At 52.3% G+C, this 20,571-nt stretch overlaps 1 long non-coding RNA gene across 3 annotated transcripts; it reads left to right on the top strand.

Annotated features, from left to right (window-relative positions):
- Window positions 1-13,066: 13,066 nt before the first annotated feature.
- Window positions 13,067-19,947, top strand: LOC122899419. Of its 3 annotated transcripts, XR_006383111.1 has the most exons (4): window positions 13,067-15,146; window positions 18,049-18,132; window positions 18,993-19,189; window positions 19,546-19,947. It is a non-coding gene; the product is annotated as an uncharacterized LOC122899419 (long non-coding RNA). The 3 variants fall into 3 exon arrangements; XR_006383110.1 differs by lacking the exon at window positions 18,049-18,132; XR_006383109.1 differs by lacking the exon at window positions 13,067-15,146 and having other exon boundaries at window positions 18,000-18,132.
- The last annotated feature ends 624 nt before the right edge of the window (window positions 19,948-20,571 follow it).

Below are 20,571 nucleotides of genomic sequence, written 5' to 3'. Positions count from 1 at the left end.
ACCCCATCCTCGAGCCCTTCCTTTGGGGGACGGCAGTAGGTTCCCCCATTAATTCACTGTCCAGTGGAATCGTATCTGACTTGGCTTCTGTGTGTCTCCTGTCCGCCTCCGCCCTGCATCTCAGATCACCAGTTTTTAACACCCAGAGCCCCCAGAGCCAGCAGCCTCTGCCAGGACCCCGGACTGGGGCTACGGGGAGCGGCTCCCCTCTTGCAAACCCCTCTTCGTCGCCGCACCTGTGTGAGTGAACTGACTTCTCTGTCCAGCCCCGGGAACATTGTTTTTGTTTGCCTTTTGCTCTTTTGGTCTAAGCCAGACAGCAGATAGTCTTTTTTTTTTTTTTTAAGCATTTTATTTATTTATTTGTCAGAGAGAGAGAGCATGAGCAGGGGGAGCAGCCGGCAGAGGAAGAAGCAGGCTCCCTGCTGAGCAAAGAGCTTGATGCGGGGCTTGATCCCAGGCCCTTGGGCTCATGATGTGAGCCAAAGGCAGACGCTTAATGACTGAGCCCCCAGGTGTCCCTGTAGCAGAACTTCTTAAGCTGAAGACCTGTTACACACAGACTTTAGGTTATTACTCTGAGTATTATTTTCTTATCTACTTGTTTTTCTTACAACCGTTTATGATGTATATGGTATTACTAAAATGTGATGGTTTACGGCCGAGCATTGTACCTCAAGTTTTGCCTTTGATATTAGGGGAGAGTTGATGCTCACAAGAGCGTCAGAGTTTGTGAGTTGTCCCATTGGGTCAGCCCCTGTCCTCCCAGCTCTGGCCCTGTCTCTACGTGTCTGGGTCCCTCTCGCAGGACAGGGGGTCTTGGAAAGGTGACCCCGACGTGTGAGCTATTCCCCAGGCGGGGGGTAACCAAGCCAGCGGAGGGGAGCCCGGAACGTGTGACGGAAAGACAGAAGAGGTCGAAGCAGTGGGGATGATGCCGAGCTCAGGCCTGACGCTGAGGCAGGATTTTAAGTGGAAAATCAGGTCTCAGGTCCAGAGGGTCGGGAAGTGGGGTGCAGTGCCTTGTTCCAACTGAGAGCCGGCCGGGTAATGGGAGGTTGGCCAGCTTCTGGATTTTGGCTGCGCATGACTTTCCTTGGTGCGAGCCTCAGCGGTGAGCGATGGATCCAGAACCTTATCCGGGTCTTAGGGGATGATCGGTGCGGACAGCCGCCTGCTCAGGGGGTTTTGGCAGGAGACATGGGGATGTCGGGCCTGCAGCCTCCCTCCCACCACCAGGTCCCCTGGCCTTGCTCGTGAGCTGGTCTTCTCATTTCCTTTTTTGGCACCAGGCACTGTCTCACTACCCTTCCCTCTGGCCTTTGTGGCCTTGCGTGGGGCGGTTTCCTGGCGTCCAGTGACCGGGAACAGCAGCCCGGGCCAGCCTGTCGTGGACGTTCCCGGAGCAGGTGAGGTGTGTTCCCAGAAAAGTGGGTGTCTGTACGGGATAGTCTGCCCTCATTCTTTCCTTTCAAATGTCCTTTTGAAATGATAAAATTAGTAGTAACTCATGAAAAGTCAAATGATCCGGAGGTAGAGAGGCTCATGGGTTAGGCCCATGTCCAGCCTGCAACTCCCTCCAGCTCCCAACTCCCCAAAGGCAGCCAGTGTAGGCCCTGGGGTCATGTCCTTCCCGTCCGCCCAGCTCCAGGTTTGGTTTCCGGTGACTGTGTGCTGAGCTATGGCAGACCAGGGAAGACTCCGAGGGTGTGATGTGCTCCTTATGTTGCTGGAGCCTCTGTCTCTGTGGGACTGACATCCAGGCTGTGCAGCTAGGCCCCGGGGGTACCCCTGGATGTGTCTGCCATTAGCTCAGCTCCGGATCCCTGGGGGCTCACCCAGCAGGGGCTTGTCTCAGGGGGTCCAGAATGGACCCCCCGATCCGCTCCCAGCTTCCTTCCGGGGCCCTGCCTTCTTGAGCTGTGAAGATGGGTGTGCCTGGCTCTCCCCTCCCCGCCCCTTGCACTTGGACGTGGGGCCTCGGCCGTTCCACCGGGCTGGCAGGTCAGGAACGCAGAAGGACTCTGCTTTTATTTATTCAGGCAAGACAGAGTGTGTGAAAGGTCACCAGCGCCTGTGAAGCACCTGCCACGGGTGAGGCCGGCGGCTGTGACAGTGGCGGTGTCATCGATCTTTCTCCCTGGCTTGGGTGGGAGCCCTTCAGAGCTCAGCCGCAGTAGGGCAAGCTCAGAGGTCCGGAGCCCCCGGCCGGCGGCTGGGCAGCTTGCCCAAGCTGCGGGCTGTTCCCGGGGTCCCTCCAAAGATGCAGAGCCCGTGCTCTCCCGGCCTCATCACAGACAGGCGGGGCCCCCACCAGGGGCCCTCTAGGCTAAGGGACACGTCCGGTGACTAAAGATGACCATTTTCCCAGGACTTTTATTAAAGAAGAGAGAAAACTCTTTTGCCTTGTGTTAAGCTGTTTCTCAATCAAAGCACTGCTGACATTTGGGGTGTGGTGAGCCTCAGTGTTTGGGGGTGTCCTGTGTGATATGTAGTCGCATCCCTGACCTGTACCCACTGGGTGCCAGGGGCACCCCCCCACCTCCAGTTGTGACAACCCAGAACGTCTCCAGACATTGCCAGATGTCCCCAGGGGGCAAGTCACCCCTCCCCGCCCTTTGAGACCCACTGGACTCCAGGCTTCAGAAATGGGCTTTCTGTGACCATCGCTTGGGCGTGTGAGCTGCCTCTCGCCCAGGAGCAGTTTTTCTTTGTTCCTTTTCCAAAGGGCTGACCTCATCGGGCTCATTTGTTTGTTTCCTTGACTCACGCTGCTGTAACCACAGGCAGGCTTCCTACTTTGGGGGATCCCAAATGACTTATCATGGGACTTGATATGTAAATTTGAAAGGTTCTTGTCTGCTACATCGGGGGCAGAAGGCCTCAACTTCTTTTTCAGGCCTGTTTGCTAAGTGCTTCCCTCGACGAGTCTTTCAGAGCATGGGGCCATCCAGCTGAAGGTTTTATCGCGACCACCTTTTGCAGTTTGGTTTTCTGAAATCGCTCAGCATTTCTCTCCCATTAGTTTGGGTCTTAGCCCAGTGACTAGCAGATGAGCTAAGGGCCAGGGCGGTCTGATGTTGTCTGGGGCTTGGGGGATTTTTCTGAAAGCCTGTGACCCCAGACTGGCTGTTGGAAGGGGAGGAGGAGGAGGAGGAAGAGTGGGCCCTTAGGACAGACCCACCGGGGTCATGCCCCCCAGTGCTGTGCATCAGACTCCTTGAGCAGGGCCGGCCTGGCTGCTGTCTCCTCTGGGGACCAGAACTAGCTGCTGACCTGGAGATGGGGCTTCACAAAGCACAGTGTTGCCCTGAGGCCCCGCCTGGCCCAGGCATCCTTCCCCTTTCCTCCTTTGAGGAGCGGGGTGACCCTCCAGGGAAGGAGGATGGGCTCTGCCTGAGTTCCACCAAGCTACTCGCCCCTGGCAGCTTTCCCTGCCTCACTGTCTGCTCAGGGAAATGAATTCTGGCTTTCTGCTAGGGCCTTTATACGTAGCGTCTGCCCTTGCCCCGGAAAACCCCAGGTATTGGAAGATCTCGGCTGTGCCCACAGCTCTTGGGTGCTGCCGTTCTCTTCTGCGGTGGCTCCCAGAGGCTCAGCTTACTTGGCCTCCTCCATAGCACGCAGATGAACTTGAGCAGTGGTTGGAATGCCCCCGCCACCCCCCGCCTTCCTCCTTCCCACACACCTATGCTGTGAGCTCACACGCTCGCTACGGACTTGCACTTGGCGAGCCTCAGACAGTGCAGGGGAGGAGAAGCTAGATCTGGCCACCAAGGGCACTGAGTCCCGGATGGCAAGAGAAAGGCCCGTGTTGCTGGCGGACCGGGTGCCACCAGCCCCATCAGCTGTGCCATCAGTGCCCCCGTTCAGACATCAAGCTAGGACCCCCGCTCGCAACCCAGACAGAATCCCAGGTGCTCGGTGATCCTCCGTGGAGGCCTGGAGACAAGTGGGATAGGTGGGCCCATGTGTGCCCAGAGCAGAGTTTTGAGGGCGCCTGGAACTTGCCCTTTGCTCCCTGGGGCTCTTCTCCTTGCCTTCACCTGCACTGGGGCCTGGCAGAGCTTGGAGGCTTCCGGATTCCAGTGTCGGCGGTGGCCAGTCTGCCGGAGTCAAGCTGCTTTCCCAAAATAGCCACCCAGAGGGAAAGAGCAACCCTGGAATTTGATCCCAGTGATGATGACCATGGTGGCCTCGCTCAGGCTCCTGGTCCCAGCCCCACCTCCCTGACCGTCCCCCAGGAACTGGAGGTGGGCGTGGGAACCGGGTTTTTCCTGTCTCCTCTTCCCTCCTTCCTCTTCCTTTTTCTTTCTCACCAGCAGCTTTAGAGTTAGATCAAGAAGGACTCAGGAAAGATGTGCTGGTGCAGAGGGACCGGCCGGGGGGGGGCGGTGTCACAGGATGGAAACAGACTGGGGAGCACGTCTCCACAGGTGAACGCACACCTACGGAGGGGCCCCAGTGCTGGCAGTGAGCCCAGCCCCCTGGCAGGTGAACCCGGTGCCAGACCCGGAGGCGGCAAGCCCGACAGGTCAGACAGGTGGAGCCAGCCGTGCGGTCCGTGGTCCCCAGTCGCTGGTCCGCCCTCAGCCCACAAAGCAGGTAACTACCTTTTTTTACCCCCCTGTTGCTGGTTTAATTCAGTATCTACCTCAGGGAACACTTACACCTTGAGAAAAAGATCTTTGGGATGAGTGGAGAAAATCACATATTTGTTTCTAGAGGATTTACTGGGGTGGGGGTGGGATTTGGCCTTGGTATTAGGAAAACATTACTAATTGTCTGAGCTTTTGTTCCAAAAAGTAACCATCTTACGGAGCCTTGCTTAACAGAGAGTGGGGGGAGGGCAAGGTCCAGAAATGGTACCCCAGGTGCTCACTGATTCTTATTGGAGGGCTGGGGACAGGGCTTTTTTAGTAACTATAGATGGAAAGCCCGTGCAAGGCTTTATGGTGGTTAAGGGGCTGTTTTGCTTTTCCATAAGGTTGGGGGTTGGGCTGGGGGGTGCCTCTGCCCAGCGGGGCTCAGCATTAAATCAGGGCAGGACCCTCAGACCCTACTCAGAGAAACATTTGGGGCGGGAGGGATAGTGCTGGGCTTCTTCCAAAACCCAAATTTATGTTACAGCTCCTTGGGCTGGATTTTATTTTGCAGTTGTGAAGTTCTGAAATATCTCCTTGTGAGAGCCTGTCTCCAGCTCTGTACTTAGCCCCCACTGTACTTAGCCCTTAGTGTTTTGGAGGATTTCCGGCCTGAGGACAGGAAGGGAGCACAGGTCTGAAGAACAAACCCGGGACCCTCCACCGGAACGGAGGACTAGTTCTGTCCTGTTTGACATGGTTGAAAGTGGAAGAGCCCAGAACAGGGGCCACCTGCCTAAACTGTCCTCGCGCAGTCTGCGTTTTCAGGGAGAGGACGGGTATGCCATGCCTGCAGCCACTGAACAGAGGTGTTTTTGTTAAACAGTTTCCATTTTTTTTTTTAATTCCAAGGTAATTCGTGATGCCCAAATTGCTTAGATTATAGGATGTATCAATTAGAATTCCTTCTTCTGAGAGTAAAGACAAGTCCTACTCAAAATGACTTAAGGAATCAGAACAGTAAACATTTTATAGAACAAAAGTCCAGAGGTTGGCAGCTTCAGGATGGGCTGTATCCAGCAGCTCAGGGATGTCAAGGAGTTGGGCTCTCTCCATATTTCTGCCCAGCTGTCCTTTGTCTGGGGACGTTATCGTCTACCAGCTTCCTTCCCAGCCAGCCCTTCCTGGGCCTGCCTTGTTATGAGCGAGGGAATCCTTCCCAAACCTCTGGCTGACTTTCCCACACATCTCATTGGCCATAGTGATGCCTCAGGTCCGGCCCCAACCAATCGGTGGCAAGGGAAGGGGCTGGCATGAGGCATGTGACTTAAGGAAGAGAGGCTTAGTTTACCTGAACCCCGGAGAGAGGGATGTGGGTTTGGAGCCATCAGTCAGGATCTGCTACATCAGAAACTTGGGGTGCAGGGAGTCAATAACTGACAATTACACTCACTCCTAAAATACCTATATTTTATGCTCTGTTCTTAAGGCAAGGGCAATTCTAGACAATCAGGCGTCTGTTGTTCGCTTCTTGCTTCCCAGACAGCCCCTCTCCCCACTGTGCATCTGGGTTGGGGGTCCTCAAGCATTTGAGCTGTTCTCCCTCTCGATGAACCTACTGCTCCCAGAGTTGGCCGTTGAAGTCCTCCATCTGGTAAGGACCAGATTGGGAAACATGAAGGATTCTAAATATTCAGAAGCGTTAGACGAGCACGTCCCCAGCTCTGCAGAGGACAGAGGCAATAGGCTTCTGGCCAGCAGCCCCCAAGAGCCAGCAGACATGGTCGCCATTCACCCAGGGATACTGCAGGACCAGTGGAGGGACAGGCACGTACCAGTGTCAGACACCAGGGACTGTGTGACCTTTGCTCTTTCCTCCAGTGCAGGCACGGGTGGCTCCTGACATTCAGGAAAAACAGGGGTGCTCTCTGCCCCTCTGGGAAAGCTGGTTCCCCTCAACCTGGACAGATGATCATTTTTGAGGCTGAAAACATCCAAGTAAGTCTTTCATGGCCCTGTCCCGGAGATTCCCCCACTCTTCTCTTTTATGTGTTTTTTTAACCTTGTATTTAGGCTTCTTTGTTTATTTATTTTTATTTCTTTAAATTTTATGTAGTTAACATACAGTGCAATATTGGCTTCTGGAGTAGAATTCAGTGATTCATCACTTACCTACGACACCCTCCTTCATGCCCATCACCTACCTAGCCCATCCCCTACCCACCTCCCTCCAGCAACCCTCAGTCTGTTCTCTATAGTTATGAGTCTCTTAGGATTTACTTCCCTCTCTCCTCCCCCCCTTTATATATGTTTGTCTATTTTCTTAATAAGTTCCACATATGAATGGGATCCATACGGTACTTGTCTTTCTCTGACTTATTTCACTTAGTGTCATACACTCTAGCTCCATCCATGTTGTTGCAAACAGAGAGATTTCATTTTTTTTTAATATTTACTTATTTATTTGACAGAGAGAGATCACAAGGAGGCAGAGAAGCAGGCAGAGAGAGAGGAGGAAGCCGGCTCCCCGCTGAGCAGAGAGCCCGATGTGGGGCTCGATCCCAGGACCCCGGGATCATGACCTGAGTCGAAGGCAGAGGCTTTAACCCACTGAGCCACCCAGGTGCCCCAAGATTTCATTCTTTTTGATGGCGGAGTAATATTCCATTGTATATATAGACCACATCTTCTTTATCCATTCATCAGTCGATGGACATTTGGGCTCTCTCCATTGTTTGGCTCTGGTTGATAATGCTGCTGTAAACATTGGGGTCCATGCATCCCTTCAAATCTGTATTTTTTTTTTAATCTTTGGGTAAATACCTATTGGCACAATTACTGGGTCATAGAGTAGTTCTATTTTTAACTTTCTGAGGAACCTCCATGCTGCTCTCCAGAGTGGCTGCCCCAGCTTGCCTTCCCACCAACAGTGCACGAGGGTTCCCCTTTCTCCACATCCTCGCCAACATCTGTTCTTTCATGTGCTGTTAATTTTAGTCATTCTAAATAGGTGTGAGATGATATCTCGTCATGGTTTTGGTTTGCATTTCCCTGATGATGAGTGATGTTGAGCATCTTTTCATGTTTCTGTTGGCCATCTGGATGTCTTTTTCAGAAAAGTGTCTATTCATGTCTTCTGCCTATTTCTTAACTGGATTATTTGGATTTGGGGGGTTGAGTTTAATACGTTCTCTAGCCATTTTGGATCCTAACCCTTTATCAGACATGTCATTTGCAAGTATCTTCTCCCATTCTGTAGGCTGCCTTCTAGTTTTGTTGATTGTTTCCTTTGCTGTGCAGAAACTTTTTATCTTGATGAATTCCTAATAGTTCATTTTTGCTTTTGTTTCCCTTGCCTCCCGCAAGGGAAAACTAATAAGAAGTGGTTATAACCAAAGTCAAAGAGGTTTCTGCCTGTGTTTTCCTCTAGGATTTTGACAGTTTCCTCTCTCACATTTAGGTCTTTCATCCATTTTGAATTTATTTTTGTATATGGTATAAGAAAGTGGTCGTTTCATTCTTCTGCATGTTGCTGTCCGTTTTCCCAGTACCATTTGTTGAAGACTGTCTTTTCCCACTGGACATTCTTTCCTGCTTTTTTGAAGATTAGTTGACCATATAGTTGTGGGTCCAATTCTGGGCTCTCTATTCTGTTCCATTGCTCTACATGTCTCTTTTTGTGCCAGTTCCGTACTGTCTTGATGATCACAACTTTGTAATAGAGCCTGAAATCCAGAATCGTGATGCTTCCAGCTTTTCTTTTCTTTTTCAGGGTTGCTTTGGCTGTTCTGGGTCTTTATACAAATTTTAGGAATGTTTGTTTTAGCCCTGTGGAAAATGCTAGTATTCAATAGGGATTACAGTAGCTACTTAGGCGGCTTAGTTTGTTATAGACATTTTAAGGATGTTCTTCCAGTCCACGAGCACGGATTTCCATTTGTTTGTGTCCTCTTCAATTTCTTTCATAAGCGTCTTACAGTGTTTTTTTTTAAGATTTTATTTATTTATTTGACAGAGATCACAAGCAGGCAGAGAGGCAGGCAGAGAGAGAGGAAGGGAAGCAGTCTCCCTGCTGAGCAGAGAGCCCGATGCAGGGCTCGATCCCAGGACTCTGGGATCATGACCTGAGCTGAAGGCAGAGTCCCCAGTGCACTGAGCCCTCCAGGCGCCCCGTCCTATAGGTTTCAGAGTACAGATCTTTTATCTCTTCAAGTTTGTTCATAAGTGTCTCATTGTTTTTGGCACAGCTGTAAATGGGATTGACAACTTGATTTCTTTTCCTGCTGCTTCCTTATTGGTGTATAGAAATGCAACAGATTTCTGCACATTGATTTTATATCCTGCAACTTTGTGGAATTCATGTATTAGTTCTAGCAATTTTTTGGTGGAGACTTCTGGGCTTTCTGCATACAGTGTCATGCCATCCACAAATAGTGGAAATTTGACATCTTTTCTTGCTGCTTTGGTTACCTTATATTTCTTTCTGTTGTCTGACTGCTGAGGCTGAGACTTCCAGTACTGTGTTAAATAGAAATGGGGAGCATGGACATTGCGGTCTCATCCCTGACTGTAGGGGAAGGGCTCTCAGTTTTTCCCTGTTGAGGAGGGTATTAGCTTGGGTCTTTTGTATATTTTTGTATATTTTGTCAAATGCTTTTTCTTCATCTGTCGAGGATCATCTGGTTCTTATCCTTTCTTTTATTAATGTGATGTATCATGTTGATTGATTTGTGAATTTTTTAAAGATTTTATTTATTTATTTGAGAGGGAGTGAGAGACTGAGAGAGAGAGAGCATGAGAAGGGGGAGGGTCAGAGGGAGAACCAGTTTCCCTGCCGAGCAGGGAGCCTGATGCCGGGACTCGATTCCAGGATTTCAGAATCACGATCTGAGCCGAAGGCAGTTGCTTAACCAACTGAGCCACCAGGCACCCCTGATTTGCGAATATTGAAACTCTGTAGCCCAGGAAGAAATCCCACTTGATCATGGTGAATTATTCTTTTAATGTACTATTGAATTCTCAATTACTGAGAATTTCTGCCTTCATGTTCTTCAGCGAGACTGGCTTGCAATTCTCTTTTTTAGTGTGAGATCCCCCACTCTTAAGGCAGGTTTCTCTCTGCCCGGCCTTTAACCTGGAGGGACGTCACTCACAGATCTGGACAGGTCCCCGAAGCTCCTCTGGGCCACCACCACCTTCCTGCCATGGGGTCTGGTTTTCTGGAGGTCAGTGCAAGAGCAGAAAAATTCCCACATCATTGTGAAATGCAAGAGGAAGCCTAACTAAGGTTGGTGGTAAAAATTGTGGTAAAAATCTTCGGATTCCTCTCCAAGCCTGGCAGGGGAGGGAGTGCGGGGTGCAAAGCTGCGACTCGTTCCCAGTGCCACCGTTCTGCCCCCAGATCGGGCATTTAAAAAGTGCTTGTTCTCATGGTTCAGAACTGCTCACAGTTATAACTGGGCGCGGCCGTGGTTTCTTGCCCATCTCTTTCTTCATGCATCTCCCAAGGCCCAGGACATTTTCCGCCCTCCCGACCCTCCCCCTGCCCCCCGCCAAGCACGGGGTCAGCCCATCACAGGTGCACATTCAGAAGCTGATGGCTGCCCAAGAAACATCTGTGCTTGCTGAGACGCGTGCTGTAGGATTGGGAAGGTTTCCTGAATGAATTTCCACATCTCCTGGATGAAGAGGGCGCCTCTTTTTCCAGGAACTGGAACGTCCAAGAGCCATGTTGCCAGAAGCCACTTTCTCTTCAGTGCCTAAAATTTAAGTGCTGGGAACTTAAAACTCCTCGGTAGAGCTGACTTTCGGTTTTCTTGTATCCCTCCCGGCTCCCTGGACCAGCCGTCCTGACTCTGTAGGGAGAGGTGTTGGGCCTGGGGCTCCAGAGGGCCCCTGTTAGGACAAATGAACTGAAGGCAGAATCAGGGCTCTGAACCGAGCCCCAGGTCTTTGAAGTATCTTGTGTTAATGCAGCCGAAGCTCACCTGGTAGCTGAACCGAAAGCCCTTCGCTAGAAGAGAATGTCCGTTCAAATCTAAGTACGTTCACTCTGACCTTGGGTTGCAGCTTTGCAGGAAGGTCTGACGTGGTAAAAGGCTGCTGACTTGTGTGCTGTGTACTTTGTGGAACACAGATTTCAGCCACTGACTCGTTATTCACCCTTGTTCTGGCCTCGCCTCTCTGACTGGAAAAATTGTCCCTGAAGTCCCTGACTGGGAAGACTGTCCCCAAAGTCTGAGCCTCCCCTCTCTGACTGAGAAGACTGTCCCCAAAGTCCAGGCCTGCCCTCTCTGACTGGGAAGATTGTCCCCAAAGTCCAGGCCTCCTCTCCCTGACTGGGAAGGTTGTCCCTGAAGTCTAGGCCTGCCCTCTCTAACTGGGAACATTGTCCCCGAGGTCCAAGCCTCCTCACTCTGACTAGGAAGATTGTGCCCGAAGTCCAGGCCTGCCCCCTCTGACTGGGAAGACTGTCCCCAAAGTCTAAGACTGCACTCTCTGACTCTCTGACTAGGAAGATTGTTCCTGAAGTCCAGACCTCTCCTCTCTGATGGGGAAGATTGTCCTCTCTGTCTGAGGACCCCAGACTCCAGAGGAGGAAGAAGGAGCCCCTCCTGGCTACCGTAACAGCCAACTCAGCTCTGGTGTCCGGGGAGCAGCCTCCACAGGCAGCCACGGCTTCACCCAGGTCACTCACTGCCTAGATTGAGAACATGGGGTTCAGCATGGAGATCGGGGACAGGGGCTGCTTAGCAGTAGAAGACACTTCTGGTCTTGCTTTTCTGAGCCATCTTTTCCTTTGGTTTATTTTCTGAGCCTGAGGGTAGGCTGGATCCAAGAATTAGGAGTTCCCTCATCTCCCTCCATTAGTGCTTTTGACCTCTGCTGGGGTTCAGCAAGTGCCCCATCCCTGAGAAACACACAGGCACCAGGCTGACTTCACCTTGACAGCGGTGCCAAGGGCCAGCCTGAGGCCAGTGGGTGCTGGTGAGCTCGTTCCCGCCTCTCACAGCCCATTTTTGGGAGGGTCAGCCCATCCCAAATGCTGTTCTGAGCTCAGACACCAAGCACGCCACTATTGCTTAATTCCCGTGTCGCTGTCTTTACCTTGGGGACCCTGCTTCTGTTTTCAGTATTTGGGGGGTCCCCTACCTCTTCCAGCCAGCCCGGGTGTTATTCAGGCTCCTGCTTGCCCCTGTGCTGACTTGAGGACGGCCAGTGTGGAAAGTGCCGTTGGGCCGATCCCGGGCCTGCGGGGTCAGAAGCTGCAGCGCGGAACCAGGAAACCCGCTTCTCCGGAGCCCGCAGGTGGTTCTTGGACCTTTGAGATAAGACTGGACGTAGCAGAGGCGTATTTTCCACGCTGAAAGGCCATAATTAAAGTCTAGTCTGGCTTGGTTTTTAGGCAAGGCATCACGGGTTCATCTGTCTGGGGGCAGAAGACTAAGGTAACAGGAGACTCCCACCAGCTCCCACCAGACATTTAGAAGCCAAGGAAGGGGGCGCTGAGTGTGGGGGAAGCCCAGTGAGGGGACAGCAGGTGGGCAGAGACGCTGCCCACCTGGGAGCTGCTTTCGTCCACCGCAGCTTGCCTGGAACCCATTTCTGGGACCTCCTGGCCTGGGGCAGGGGGCTCAGTGACCCTCCCAGGAGCGCCCCTGTGTGTCCCTGCCACCACACAGAAGAGGAGCTATCGGTGGTCCACAGCCAAAGCAGCTGGTGGCCAGATGTTCTAGCAGCCACCATGATGGGCTCCTCGAGTCAGCTTGGCTGGACTGCGGGACCCGGTCATTCAACCGAACACCGAGCGAGGTGCTGCTTTGGGCCCATGCAGGTGGCGTCTACGATCAGTTGACTTTAAAGCTTCACCTCGATAACGTGGGTGGGCCTCATCCAAGCAGTTGAAAGGCCTTCAGAACAAAGCTGGGGCTTTCCTGAGGAGGAAGAGACCGCACCTGTGGACTGCACTGTCAGCTCCTGCCTGAGAGCGGCCAGGCTGCCAGGCGGCCCTCGCCAGCCCCAGTCATGTGAGCCAGTTCCTTGAAATAAATCTCTTCATCTCGATCTCCTTCTGCTTCCGCTTTCCCAGTAGGATTCTGACTGCTCGGCTCCCTCAGGGGCACCCAGGATGGGGGAGCGGCTGGGGTCGCTGTGTTTGTTCTCTTGCTCCCCGTTGGTTCCCATAGCCGTGCGGATTGACGCCCGCTGTCCCTTCCTAACTTTTTCTCTTCCAGGCAAATGCTGACTTGGTCTTTTCTTTTTCCTCCGGTTCCGTGAGTCGCAGGCCAGCCCGGCTGGGATCTGTCGCCGGTCCCCGCTTTCTCCACGGTCCCGTCCCTCCTCCCCACGTTCCCTTCCTATCCGCAGGTCGGCGGGAGCGGTGGAACAGGCCTGCACCCGGGTCGTCGGCAGGGCCAGCTGTGAGTGTTTCTTTGGCAGTGTCTTAGCTGGTTGTTGTGAGTAATAGTGAAGGAAGCAATCAGCAAGTATACTGCCCTAGAAGTGCTGCACACTGTTGGGCCCCGAGGGAGGCGGCGGCGAGAGGCGACGGAGCCGGGGGAGACGCCGGAGCCTGGATGTTGGAGGCTCTGCCCCGCCGTGTTGGCTGGTAAGGGCTTCGGCGGGGCAGCGAGCTCTGGGGCCCTTGAAGCGGTCTGCTCGTGGATGTTGAGGGGAACAAAGCCCCCCTCCCCAACCCCGGGCTGGGGTATGGGGTGTGTCGGGCTAGGAGAGGTTTGCACACTGGAATCATAAAAACCAACATTTAAAAGTAAAAAAATTAAATTAAAAAAAAACCCCAGCATTTACAGAGCACTTTGTGCAAAGCCCTGTCCTAAGCGTTGGAAATGGAGTCTTTCAGGAGCTAGTGTCTGTTGTTACAGAGAAGAAAACAGGCATAGGAAGTGCCAAAAGTCACAAGGGATGTGACAGAAATGAGGGACAGGATTTGACCCCAAGCAGTCTGGCTTGAGAATCCATGTCCTTGGAGACGGGCCTCAGGGGCATTCCTGCCCTGCGGACCTGCTTTGCAGACAGGCTTGACCATAAACACACGTAGGCCGCTTCTCTCCCCCGACAAGGCAAGCTGTGAAGGCAGTCCTTAGCTTTGTCGTACGTGCCTGGGTGGGCATTAGGACGTGGGTCTGCCGTGGGCAGGATTTTCCTTTTCCGCCCTCCCAGGCCCAGGATGTTGGCGGGAATGAGAAGTTGCTGGTGTGTCTGCCCCAGCGGCTGCTGAGAAAGGTGCCTCCATGGGAGCTCAGCAAAAGACAGTTTAATCCTCTGGGGCCGCCCAGCCCCACCCGCAGATGCCAACTTTGGGTCCAGTGAGCTGCGCGGCCAGCTGGTGTGCCATGGCAACAGGAAGTGGACCCAAGCCACCAAGGTTGGAGAGCCAAGACACACTGGCTACTTGGGGGAACCTCCGGCGAACCTGGAGAACCCATGAGGGGGGCCCGCACTTTGACCGAACCCACTGAACCAGCCTTTGGTCCTGGCCTGTCTCGCGTTGGTGCCTTTGTGGTCTTTGAGCCGTGAACACTCCAGTTCTCCGTCCTGCTGATTTTCTCCACCCTCCAGTCTGGTGCTTATGGGAATTCACACAAGCCGGAGAGGTGAAGCGAGGTGTCCGTGGTTTACTCCTCTGACACCACTAAGACAAGCTTTGGCCCATGAGGGGGTGGGGCTCCCGGTACCTTTGATGCAGGCCAAGGACAACACGCGCTGTGACCCCCCCTACCCCACCCCCATGCCCCCACTGCTCCTCCGCCAGCCACGGCCCGCGGCCCTCCCCTTCTCATGCCTGTCTGCCTGGACTCCGTCTTTTTTGGGTCTGTCTTGCCGACTTCAGTGCTTCCTAGCGCTGAGGGGAGGAAGATGTGCCTGTTTCCATTTGGACCACTTTATGTAAGTCGGAAGAACCCTTAGGAAGGTTTTCTGAGTCTAACCTTGGCCTTGAGACACCCCTTCTGGTCCAAGTCAGTCCTCTCTCCCTCAAAGCTGGGAGCACAGTGGGCAGCCGGGCTCCCTTCAGCCAGTGGATTCCTGCGGGAATTGTTCCGTGTCTCCTCCGGTGCTCAGAGGGCTTCAGAGACGGCCCTTTTGTGGCACACATCGGCCTGGCCGCGCCCCGTGCCCACTTGGCCCACATTCCGCTCTGCCCCCCAGGCCCGTGGAGCCGGGCGTGGGCTGAAGTGAGGCCGCCGGAATGCCCGGAATGCGGGCCGCCGCGACCGACGGACACTCACGTCCCTCTCGGGAGATCTGACCAACGCAGGGCCGGGGAGGGCGCTGAGCCCAAGTCTTTACATTCTTCCCAGTTTTAGGCCGAAGGGAAGGACGCCTGCACTTCTCCCCACCGCCAGCTGACTCATGGTCCCGAACTTCTGAATTAAAGGGGCCACACTCTGGGACTGTGATCTAACTGGCCTGTTGGGTCCCGGTCAAATTATTTGCGAGTAACCTCTTTTCGCATCTAGCTTGGCTTTCCATTAGGCCGACACAGAAACCAGAAAAACGCTGATTCTCGGATACGCTTCCCCTGCAGAAGTTGCCGGATAAAAAGTAAGGACACCAACAGCCGGTTTCCCTTCCTTTCTGGTCTTTGTAGGAAACCCACGTCTTTGTGGCAATTTATTTCTGAGTCTTCAGACCAGATAGGCAGGATCTGCTCCAACATCTTTGTATCTGACAGTAGTAGGAAAATGGACTCGGATACGAGTCTAGCCCTTTGTCTTTCTAGAAGGAACTGTGGAGACGGGCAGAGCAATGCTGACTCTATGGGAGTGAGTTTAGAGTGGACTAGGACAAAGACAGGCTACTTCTCTCTCTCACACTCGTGCACACATGCACATGCACGCTGGCCATGGCCTTGGGGGCACCCACGTGATCAGTCAGTATCTCTGGTGACATCCCTGTGTCCTGGACCCTTGGCCTTCCCTGAGCCTCCCTTTGCTGTCCCCTAATGGCAGAGTCAACTTCGTGGATGTGTCTGTCACCCGTGTGCTTAGCTGGGCCTGTGTGTGGACTGTCACCAAATTGAAATTTGTGGTAGTTTGGGGGCAAGGGTCCCGTGTTTTCAATTGCCCATGAATTGTGTCACTGTTTCTGACGGTCAGCCTTCCATAGACCTTCAACCTGCGGGTCACAAGGACTCTGTGGTCCTGCATCAAACTTGTGACCCAGTTTGGGATCAGGCCTTGGTGCCCACTTGCCAGGAGGTCGGGGCCCAGAGCAGGTGCTCCAGCAAAAGATGGTGACTGACTCCCCCTCTGGGTCAGGCTGAGCAGAGCTGAGTGGGACCAGCATCCTCCCTCTGGCTGAACCCAGGGCCCCGGGGGGATACACACAAGTAGGGAACTCGGGCCCTGTGCACCGGGCTGTGTCTGGCGGTGATCAGAAACTGGTTCATCAGAATTTGGGGAAGGATTTTATCAGTTTGGTGAACTGTATCTATTTGGGGATTTTTTTTTTTAAGATTTTATTTTATTTATTTGAGAGAGAGAGACAGTGAGAGAGAACATGAGCGAGGAGAAGGTCAGAGGGAGAAGCAGACTCCCCATGGAGCTGGGAGCCTGATGCGGGACTCGATCCCGGGACTCCAGGATCACGCCCTGAGCCGGAGGCAGTCGTTTAACCAACTGCGCCACCCAGGTGTCCCTCTATTTGGGGATTTTATTAATTTGCTAGGGCTGCCCTAGCAAAGAATCACAGACAAGGTAGCTTGAAAAACAAAATTTTTTTTCTCTCCATTCTGGGGGTTAAGTCCAAGATCAAGGTGTCAGCAGGGTTGGCTCCTTCAGAGGCCTCTCTTGGCCTTGGAGACGGCCATCCCAACCCCGTGTCTTCACATGGGCTCCCCTCTGTTTCCATCTGTGTCCGAATTTCCCCTTTTTATAAGGACACCAGTCCTACCAGATTAGGATCACCCTAATGACCTCATTTTAACTTAATCACCTCTTTAGAGACTCTGTCTCCTAATGAGGTCACAACCTGAGGTTCCAGGGGCTAGTCGTTCAACATACGAATGGGGGAGGGGAGACACAGTTCAACCTGTCTCAGGGACTTTTTCTAGGCACTTCAAAATCTTGTGTTTTTGGGGGCGCCTGGGTGGCTCAGTGGGTGAAAATCTCGTATTTTTTCATCGCTCCACAATATCTTTCCAGTCTGAAAAGGTGGGAAATTGTTGACTCCCGGGCCTGTGCTCCAACACAGGACGAAGCAACGTAAGACTCAGTGGCCCCAGAGTGTGGCTGTGGGTGGTTGGTTGCTCAGGGGTGTGAGGCGTAGGTTACTTAACACGGCCTTCCAGAGAGACACCCGAAGAGTGATGGTACGGAGGATGGGAGCCAGCTGTCCCCCGAGTCCTGTGGGGCCGGAGAGAGAGGAAATGAGTGGAGCAGGATTCTGGTCAGAGCTGGGAGAAGACCACCAGGCTGGGGGGGGTGGTTGTTGGAGTGAGGGGGGGGGGATCGGAGGCTGAGGTCGGGAGAGCAGGAAGTGCGGTCACCTGGGGTGTCCCAGGAGGCAGGGCCAGGCTTCTAATGGTGGCTCCCAAGTGGCCCTCCAGCTTTGGGAGCCCTCAGACTCTGGGTCAGGCCTGGGCATCTGTACACTTAGGAAGCGCCCCATACGAGGTGATAATTATTGAAGCTGGTTCATGGCTTTCTGGGGGTTTGTATACTTTCGTACTAGTTAGAAATTTTCCATAACTAAAGTGTTTTGTTTTGTTTTTTAAGAGAGGGAGGGCATCTGGCTGGCTTAGTTGGTAGAGCACGGGACTCTTGATCTCGGTCTCGTAAGTTTGAACCCCCCCCACATTGGGTGTAGAGATTACTTAAAATCCTAAAAAGAGAGAAGGGGGGAGAGAAACTCCCAGAATTTTCTGCTGCCAGCTCTGGTTAGGACAAAGGTGGGAGGGAGGAAGCCTTGAACTTGCGCCTGGGCTTCCCCTGACCTGGGGGAAGCAGCGCCTCCTGGTGGCGAGAGGTGGCACTACTCACAGCAGCATCACGACTGGCGATCAGGGTCCAGGACAGCCTGTGTCCCACGGGGAAGCCAGGCAAACCCGCAGGGTAGGCTCTGTTGTGCCGTGGACCCCTGTGCCCATCTAATGATGCCTGTGGACCCAAAAGATAAAGGCTAAAAATAAAATACATGGAATTTCAAAGCGGAACAATTACAATGCACTGTAATAATCAAAACAGTTGATAAAGCCAATTTTGTTGTAGGGTAGATACATGCTCCTTGCCAGCATATATTTTTTAAAGATTTTATTTATTTATTTGGCAGAGAGAGATCACAAGTAAGCAGAGAAGCAGGCTCCCTGCCGAGCAGAGAGCCCAATGCGGGGCTAGATCCCAGGACTCTGAGATCATGACCTGAGCTGAAGGCAGAGGTTTAACCCACTGAGCCACCCAGGTGCCCCTACCAGCATATTTCTTTAAAGGTTTTATTTATTTGTCAGGGAGAGAGAGCACACACAAGCCGGGGAGTGCACGACATAGACCGGTCGCTGGCCTTATCAAGCACTCATTCTGCAGAGACACAGGTGATCCCATGTTCCTATTGAACATATTAGGTAATATAAAACAATGTTTCTTGTAGAATTGTTATATAATTCTTCACAGCAAACGTTTTCTCTTAATCCTGTTTGCTTTAAATCTGAGCTTTCAACCTAGTGAAGCCCAGGGTCCCACTTTATAAAACAAAAGGAATCTTCTATCTTCTGGAAGATTCTGAAGGGCTCCTGGGATGGAGGGGTGTTCATGCCTTTTATCTCCTCACCAAACTCATTAAGAGTCACTGCTTATTCACAGAAGCACTATTCACAATGGCCAAAAGGTGGAAATGACCCAGGTGTCCATCAACAGATGAATGGAGAAGCAAAATATTTGTACAGTGCGGTATTATTTGGTCATAAAAGGAAACACAGCACTGTGCACAGACTACAGTGTGGATAGACCTCGGAGACATTATGGTAGATGAAAGAGGCCACATCCAAAAACGCTCCCTGTCCTCAGTTTCAGTTGGTCCAGAAAAGACAAATCCATGGAAACAAAAAGTAGATTAGTGGCTGCCAGAGCTGGGGAGGGGAGGCAGAGTTTCCGTTTGGGGTGATGAAAACGTGTTTGAAGAAGGGGCAATGCCTGCATAATCTTGTGAATGTCATCGATGCCACTGATTTGGGTATTTAAAAAATAGTTAAATGGCAATTTTTGGGGTGATTTATATTTTACCACAAAAAAATAAAAAAGACACTGTTTAAAGACATCTTTCCGGTTTCCCTGAATCATCCCCTCACCTCCAGTCATGCAGCGTCCCAGGTTCCCATACTCCGTCCCTGGTGCTCTCAAGTCTTGTGGTTTAAATGCTGCCTTTCTGCTGACTGCCTCCAATTTCTATCTGCAGACAGGACCTCCCCTAGGACTCTGACCGCCCACCACTTGGCTGGTCCAACAGTAATGTAATGTGTCCAGAACTGACGTCCTGCTGTTGCCTCCCCATACACCTGCTCCCTCCAGGGAAAGGCAACTCTGTCCTTTAATCTTAGAAGTCTAGAATCTTCCTTGACTCCTCCTGGGCTCACACTCACATCTGAGCCTCTGGTAAGTCCTGTCATCTCTGCATCCAGAACATATCTATGACCTCAGCCTCCACTGTTGCTTACCTAGATCGTGCAGGGGCCCTAAGCCAGACTTTATTTCTTACACGTAGCTCAAAGCATACCTCTGCTCAGCCCTCCAGTGGCTCCTGTATCCCTCAGTGTGTGAAAGCTAAAGCCCTCACATTGACTGAGGGCGTTGTGTGTTCTCCCTGCCTCTGTCTTCCTCTCCCTCTCCATGGCTGCACCAACCACAAGGGCTCCTTGCTGTTTCCTGAACACAGGGCCTTTGCATGTGCTCTTTCCTCTGCCTAAGATTCTCTATCCCTGCGTGTCTCAATTCTTGTTCTCTCACTTCAGGAGCGTGTCAGATGCCATTAGAATCCCCTCTGCTGGACACCTGGAAGTACCACCATCATCCTCCGGCCCAGGCGCACCTGGCCCTATTACCTGGCTTTACGCCTCTCCCACACTTACCACCATTGGACACATTGTATATTTGTTGATTGTTTATCATCTCTGTCGACCGGAAGGTAAACTCCTAGAAAGTAAGGATTTGGTTTCCCTCCATGTCATAACTTCAGATAATGAGCAGCTGTTCAGTCAGTGTGTGTGGGATGAGTAAATGACCGGATCCCTTGATTCACTGAAATTATACAATATTCTTCAAACACTACTTATAAGCACGAATGAATTACTTGACATATGTATAATAATTCCACTTTATAAAATAAAACTCTGGGCTGAAGACCCTCAGACCTATATTCCTTGCACTGGTTGGGGTTTTTTTTTTTGGTTTGTTTGTTTTTTTAAGATTTTTAAAGATCTTTTTCAGCAGTCGCTAAACCCCATGTGGGACTCCAACTCACAGCCCCAAGATCAAGAGTCAACACACTCCGTGGACTGAGCCAGCCACGCGCCCTGTCTTGGTTGTTCATGGGGGTTAAGGCAGGGCCCCGGGGTTCTTTCTGTCTTCCTTCTCCACTTTCCTGGAGGCCACGGTCCTAGCCTGCCTGTCTGTGCTGTGTGGCCAGCCTGGGAACCTCAGCATTCCAGAAAGGAAGGGCGAGCGGGAGGCCACATGCCGTGTTTTAAGGCCCACGCTTAGAAGCAGCCCATTGCCACCACTCACCTTCCGCGGCTGAGGCCTAGTCACATGACCACACTTAGCTGCCAGGGGCTACGGGAAAAGTGGTCTCTGGCTGGGGGGGGCGTGCATCCCACTGCTACTGCTTGGCCAAGGAAGTAGCTGCTATTGGCTCCATTTTAGAGATGAAGAAACTGAGTCTCAGAGAAGTTAAATCACTTACTCTGGTTGGGGCCACTAGCAAACGTTGGCCTTCTGGCCCCATGTCCAGCCAGGGTTCTGTCTCTACCTCCCAAACA

The sequence above is a fragment of the Neovison vison genome, chromosome 2 (assembly GCF_020171115.1).
Source record: "Neovison vison isolate M4711 chromosome 2, ASM_NN_V1, whole genome shotgun sequence".
Classification (NCBI taxonomy): domain Eukaryota; kingdom Metazoa; phylum Chordata; class Mammalia; order Carnivora; family Mustelidae; genus Neogale; species Neogale vison.
Note: the sequence above shows the minus strand (reverse complement) of the source record. Positions and strands in the feature narration are given on the sequence as shown.